At 42.1% G+C, this 7324-nt stretch overlaps 1 pseudogene; it reads right to left on the bottom strand.

Moving 5' to 3' along the window:
- Positions 1–4322: 4322 nt before the first annotated feature.
- LOC111155240 lies at positions 4323–5568 on the bottom strand (annotated as a pseudogene).
- Positions 5569–7324: the final 1756 nt, after the last annotated feature.

Consider the following 7324-nt stretch of genomic DNA (forward strand, 5'->3'; position numbering starts at 1 on the left):
AGGCCATCTATAAGCCAAGAAGGTGGCTTGTACCAGAACTCAACCATGCTGCCACCCTCTCTCAGACCTTCGGCCTCCAGAACTGCAAGGAAAAAAAAATATTTGTTTAAGTCACCAAGGCTATGGTATCTGGTATAACAGCCCAAGCCCAAATATATATATATATATATATATATATATCCCCCCCAGAGGGTGGGGTCTACCCAACCTTCCATTTTCCAACCTTGACACACTTTACCAGGAGTTGCCCATCTCCTCATCCACACAGTTACTGAGAGAGGACCCATGTTTGGAAAAAGTACCCCTGTCCCTCTAAACCACAACAAAGCCCTAGCCTATTGGGCCAGATAATGTCCTTTCCTGAGGAAACTGGAATTTAAACTGAGATGTGGGGCCCCAATCAGGCTGTGCTGGTAAATGGAGGAGATACGGCACAGGAGCTGTTGGCAATGGTTATTTTCTGCCAAGCAATTTGAAAAATTAAAAAAAAATTGCTCTTTAGCCAGAGAGACGGATAAAGTGGACCAGTAGGGAAGCAGGAAAAAAAGACAGTGAGGGAACCCTTACATTCCTGTGGGGTTTTAATTCCTGATTCTGTGACATCACAAAGAGCCAGCTATCCCCCCACCCTGTGCTCCTTGAGAATCCTTTGGCCTGAGCTAGCTCACATAGACTTCTGTTGCTTACCGCAAAAAGTCCTGATTTACCAGAAACCATCCATGGAGCCACTGGTCGGGATCTGGCCAAGAGCAGAACACCATGGGACTCCCCTGAAAGCATCTCCCAGAAAGCCCAGCAAATTTACCCAACTGTATCTTTCAAGTCACATTTTATTTCTTTGTTCATGAAGCTAAAATTTTAGTTTCTAAGATGATCTGATCACCACTATTGTACTTTGAGCTGGTACACGGACCACAAGCAAAGTCTTGCATTCATTTCAGCTGCTGTGTTTTAAGGAGAGTAATAGGTCACAATACCTTGTCTGAAATTTTTGAGGACCAATGTTTTTAGAATTCAAAATTTTTCATTTTTAAAAAATATGACCCCTTCAATACAAATTACATAAGACCCATAGCAGAGTCTGAGGCTTCCATTAATCAAACACATTAATATTCCTAGAGCAAAATGCACAAATATATTTTTAAATTTTATTTTACGATGCTATGCTAGTCACTGTACAGTACAGTATACACAAATATTTTTTTAAAGTGAGTTAAATAAGATAATAGTTTCATATCAAGTTTTTCTGCCAAACAGGTTCACATTAGCTCAGGCAAGATTTTGCCCTCAAGCAATTTAGTAAAAACCTTCGTTTCAGGGGAGGGGTTCAAGATGGTCGAGTAGGAGGAACCTCTTACATCTAGAATCTATACATACATATAGAGCAATAGTTCCTAAAGAAGAACCAAGGTCTGACTGAACAGCTTCTGCACAACATAGGATAGAGAGATCATACAGAGAACATCAGGAAAAACAGACATAGTAATGACAGGAACCCCATTTGATGCTACCAACTGCAGAAGGAGGGATAGCTCTGAGGGGCCATATGCAGATCTGCCTGCCCTGGGGCACAGTAAAAATAAAAACAAAACAACAACAACAACAAAAACCAGATGTTTAAAGGGCAACTAGCCTACATGTGAAGGAAACCCATCTAATCCTACAGCATGGGCCATACGGTGAGGTAAGTACTGGCAAGTGCCACTGTTTACATTTCCCCTCCACTTTGATAGCACAGACCAGAGTAGGATCTGGATGGTCTAGCTGGCCTGCCATCCCAATGAGCCCAGACCCTAGCCCACACAAGCTCCAACAATCCCCCAAAAGGGGCCCCCATGTCCACACATTCTCTAGCTCCAGCCATTCCATCAGAGTGCCCCCTCCTATGAAAATCCCTGGCCTATGCCCACTCCAGACATCCTATTAGGGTAGCCCCAATGAAGAGCACCCCAGGAACCCCTTGGCCCACGCTGACTTCAGTTCCAGCCTTCCCACCAGGGCAGCCTCAGTGCACAGAACCCTGGGAACACCTGGCCTGTGCCCATTCCGACTCAAGCCACCCCAAGAGGGTGACCCCCATGCAGAGTGTCCGAGGACCCCTGGCCTTCACCTGCACCAGCACCAGCCAGCCAGTGCTAACAAGCACATGCAGTCTGTACAAATGACGTCCCTACACAAGGCCATTCCTTGAAGACTGGGAGAGGTGGAGGTTTTGCATAAATCAGTAAAACAAACAGAGAAAGTCAAATGAAATAACGAGATCAAGGATTATGCTCAAAATGAAAGAACAAGATCAAACCAGAAAAAGAACAGAATAGGGATAAGCAATCAACGTGATAAAGAGTTCAAATGGTCATAAAGATGCTCAGCCGACTTGAGAGAAAAGTGGAAGAGCTCAGAACTTCAACAGAAAGATAGAATATATACATATATATTATATATATATTATATATATGTATACACACATAACACACACAAAACAGAGTTAATACACTAACTGAAATGCAAAAGATGCTTTCTAGCTCTCGGAGGAAGATGGTGGAAGAGGAGTGGACCCACGTTTCATCTGGTCCTTGAATTCAGCTAGGCATCTATCAAATCATTCTCAACACCTGTGATCAACCTGAGATCTAAGAAAAGAATTGCTGCAAATCTACAAATAGAAAAGCGACCACTTTTTGCAAGGTAGGAGGTGCACAGATGTGAATCTGAGGGGAAACTTGGGGAGGAGGGAGCCTCCATATACCGGCTTCTGGAAAGTGATAAGCAGCAGAACGCAAAATCAGAACTTCTAGACGTCTACTCCAGTGAGAGACGTCTCCGCCTGAAAGGTGCTCAGGTGATGAATTGGGGCAGAATCCTAGGTGGGACAGTGTGGTCTCAGGATCCCCAGGGTCACAGGAAGACCAGGGGTGCCTGAGTGCAGCAGAGTTCGCAAGGTTTGGAGCAGGGAAGCCAGCTACACTCAGCGAGCTCTGGAGTGACCCCTCAGCTAGGTGTTGCCATAAACTCTCAATTAGGCAACCGCTCTCCAAGCAGGGGCCCAGCAAGCAACAACTGCTGAGAGTTCCAACTCCTTGCCCCAGGAGGAGTGGCATGGGATCAGGCAAACAGGGGCCCAGGGAGCAGCGGGGCGGGTGAGACAGCGCTCCCTCCTCTGGGAGGAATGGTGCAAGTGAGTATCACAAGAGTCTGGGGAGTTTGGCCAACAAGAAAGGGTTGGACTGCCTTCTTCCCCTGAGGGTGCACTATAGAGGGGGGGCTGTGATCCTTCAGCTCCAGGACTGGAGATCAGGCTGCTGCTATTTTTCACTTTTTTTCCCCCACCCTCTAAAGCTGCTTGAAAAGCCTTCAGGGAACAAAAGCCACATAGAACAACCCAAAGCAGCTTACACCGAGTGTGGGCCCTGGCAAGGGGTGGTACAGCTCCACCCAGACAAAAACACCTCAGAATCAGGGCAACAGGCCCCTCCTCCAGAAGACCAGCAAGATCCTCAGGCAAATATTGAGTTTATAGATTACTCAAAACCAAAAAAACTCCTGCACTAGGGGAAAATAATATATGGAAGTAGAGGGTTTGGGGCACGTGTCTTTAGTCTTTCAGTTTAAAATTTTTTTAATTTATTGAATGTTTATTATCTAACACTGACTAAAAAGTTTTGTCTAAAGATTTTATTCTATAAAAGGATAGGTTGGGAAGAAAGATTCCTGGTTACCATGAAATCTGTATGCAATTTCTAAAGGACTGTGGCATATCTTTAATACAAGTACTTCACTTAAAATTTTTCAACAAACTCTTAATTGGCAGCATCTACATGTTTTAAAGTTCTGAATACCCACAAAATCTTATCATAGTTAGACATCACTTATTTTACCCAAAGCAAATTATAGTTCTAATTTTTTCTCCATTAGAATATGTTAGTTTCCTTAAGATACTTTTTTTAAAGATAGCTATTGTAGGAAAACTTAAGTTTCTCCATCAGAAATAAAAATCTCAACAATTACATATTTTTAATATATGCTTTTACAGCATTTCAAAGGCAATTCTTAATTCAAACCAATACCTATAAAAGGAAATTTCTGAAACTCAGTTTTGTTTCAAGAGTTTGCATATGGCAGAAAAGGCAGGTAACATTTTATACTTAATAACACAAACCATTGTATAATAAATACAAAATAAAGAGTGATAGCTATTATCAAGGGTGAAAACATTACATAAACTTAAAGAGGCTGCTTTCTGAACTGTCACTGATGTTACCTGAGGACTCGTTATCAATGTCATTTACAGAAACAATCTCTGTAGTCAAATTTATCATTCACTTTCATGTCCCCGCATGAGAAGTAATAGGTGAATATCTGTAGGAATACAATTTATTGTCTGCTCCTCCACTCAGAAGTAACCCTGTGTCTGCCCAGTACACAATCAGAACTCCGTCTTCATGAGCCGCCAGATCAGACAGGAGACTTACAACTTCTTGATGATGTTACCTAAAGAACCTGAAATCAGCTGCTGCTCATAAGTAGGAGACCACTTTAATGATGTGACCCAGCCTGTATGTGAGGTTAGGGACAGGGACACCAAAGAACCATCTTTAGTTCAGGGATCCCACAGTCTGATATGTCTATCTGTGCTTCCAGATGCTAAATGTTTACAAAATGGAAAATAGGAGATACAATCAAACACTTTATTTCCTGTGCAAATGGACTTAAGAATGCCAGACTCTATATTCCACACCCTAACTCTGCGGTCCCAAGATGCGCTGCAGATTTCTTCAGCATCCAACCACAGAACTAAGGATATTGCTTCCTTGAGGCCAAAGATGGTTCTTGTTGGTCTCAACTGCTCTATTTTCTGTTTTTTCTTGATTTGTGGATCCCTCCATTTCATCTTCTTCATCTATAGGAACTGTAGACCAGATCTTTAGCTTCTTATTCCAGGAGCCACTGCCAAATTTAGTTCTGGCGCTATCAATAGCTAGAGAATACACACTTCCGGCATGGCCTCTGCAGCATGCAGAGCTTTCACTTTGGTTCTCTCCACATTCTGCTCCTGTAAGAGAATCGTCCCATCCACAGAGCTACTCATTAGTAGGCAAGACAAGCTATCCTTTTTTCACCCAGGCCACAGCTTTTACAATGTCTGTATGTCCCACAATTGTCATTACTGACTTTCCTTCCAAGGACCAGATCCAAGAAGTCTTATCATTAAGAACCCATCAAAATCCATTCCTCTGTCCCTTGGACTGAACTGACCCAGTCATCATGGGACAAGCATTGCTCTGGCTGAGGGTCAGTGTACTTCTCCACATATTCCACGTCCACAGCCTCTTCTGATGGGATGTTTTCCAGTTCCAAGTGGTTGAGCAAGGGTATTTGCAGAAACTGGCCCTTGATAAGGAAATCGAACTCCACATGTTTGTGGAACTCGTTTTTGCCCTCCAGCGGTTTACTGATGATGTTGTTAAGGTCAGCAATTTCAGAGGATGCAAGAATTGAAAAGGGCACATCATCTACCACATATATCTTGCCAGTGAAGAAGCATGTGTGAAGCTGAGCCATGGCGAGGAGTACACATGAAAGACTTGTGACTTTTGCAGGGCTCCCACTTATAGTGTTAGGATCTAAATCCAGGTGAGAGTTCTCTTTTCTTTTCTTTTTTTTAACTTATCTACAAATTTCTTCTTTTAACTCTTTGTTCTTAAGTCTTTTTTAAATTTTCATTTTTTTTAAATTTCTATTTAATTGTGTGTGTGTGTGAGAGAGAGAGAGAAAGCAAGCACACGCAGAGGAGCAGAAGGCAGAGGGAGCAGAAGGCAGAGGGAGAAGCAGGCTCCTTGATGAGCAAAGGAGCCCAATACAGGGCTCAATCCCAGGACTCTGGGATCGTGACCTAGGCGAAGGCAGACGCTTAACCAACTATCCCACCCAGGTGTCTCTTTTCATTTTTACATTTATATTTTATAGATATATTCTTCAATTTTGGCTTCCTTTCACACTATTCAATTGTGTGTGTGTGTGTGTGTGTGTGTGTGTGTGTGTATGTGTGTGTGTGGTTTTGTGTTTTGCATTCCTTATAATTTGGGGATTTAGTGTCTTCTAACAAACAGACCAAGATACACCCAGGACTAAGTGGATTGCCCTGTTTTGTTGACCTGTGAGATTATATGCTCTTTTTCCTTTCTTTTTCTTCTTTTCTGGTTTCTGACCTCTTTGGATTTGTCTAGGTATTTCACTTAGGTCATACTTGATATTCTTGATTTTTATTCTCTCGTTCATCCATTTTTCTCTGGGAAAAATGACTTGAAGGAGGAATCCACAACAAAAGAAAGAACCAGGGATGCCTGGGTGTCTCAGTCTGTTAAGTGTCTGCCTTCAGATAAGATCATAATCTCAAGGTCCTGGGATCGAGCCCTGCATTAGGCTCTCTGCTCAGTGGGGAGTTTGCTTTTCTCTTTCCCTCTGCTCCTCCCTCTGCTTGGGCTCGCTCTCTCTATCTAAAATGCGTAAATAATAAAATCTAAAAAAGAAAGAAAGAAAGAACTAGAGGTGATACTCTCTACCACAGATCTAATTGATATGGACATAAGTAAAAATTCAAAGCTAGAATTCAGTATAACAATTCTAAATGTACTAGCTAGGCTTGAAAAAAGAATAAACGACACTACCAAATCTCTTAGAGCAGAAATAAAATCTAATCAGACCGAAATTAAAAATGCTTTAACTGAGATGCAGTCTAAAATGGATACTCTAACATCTAGAGTAAATGAGTCAGAAGAGAAAGTCAGTGACATAGAAGACAAGATGATGGAAAAGAAGGAAGCTGAGGAAAAGAGAGAAAAACAATTAATGGACCATGAGTGGAGGCTTCGAGAAATCAGCAATATTATAAACCAAAACAATATTAGAATTATTGGCATCCCAGAGAAAGAAGAAAAAAAGAGAGGGACAGAAGGTATATTTGAGCAAATCATACCTGATAACTTCCCAAATCTGGGAAAGGAAACAGGCATTCAAGTCCAAGAGGTTGAGAGAATACCCCCCCCAAAATCAATAAAAATAGATCAGTACCCTGACATATAATAGTGAAGCTTGAAAACTTCAGAGATAAAGAGAAAATCCTGGAAGCCACTCAAGGTAAGAGCTCCTTAACCTACAATGGTAGAAAAATTAGACTGGTATCAGATCTATCCGCAGAGACCTAGCAGGCCAGAAAGGGCTGGCATGATGTATCAGGTTACTAAATGAGAAAAACCACACAGCCAAGAATACTTTATCCAGCAAGGTTGTCATTCAGAATGGAAGGAGAGATAAGGAGCTTCCAGGA

The sequence above is a fragment of the Enhydra lutris genome, unplaced genomic scaffold (genome assembly GCF_002288905.1).
Source record: "Enhydra lutris kenyoni isolate GAN:26980312 unplaced genomic scaffold, ASM228890v2 scaffoldscaffold40, whole genome shotgun sequence".
NCBI lineage: Eukaryota > Metazoa > Chordata > Mammalia > Carnivora > Mustelidae > Enhydra > Enhydra lutris.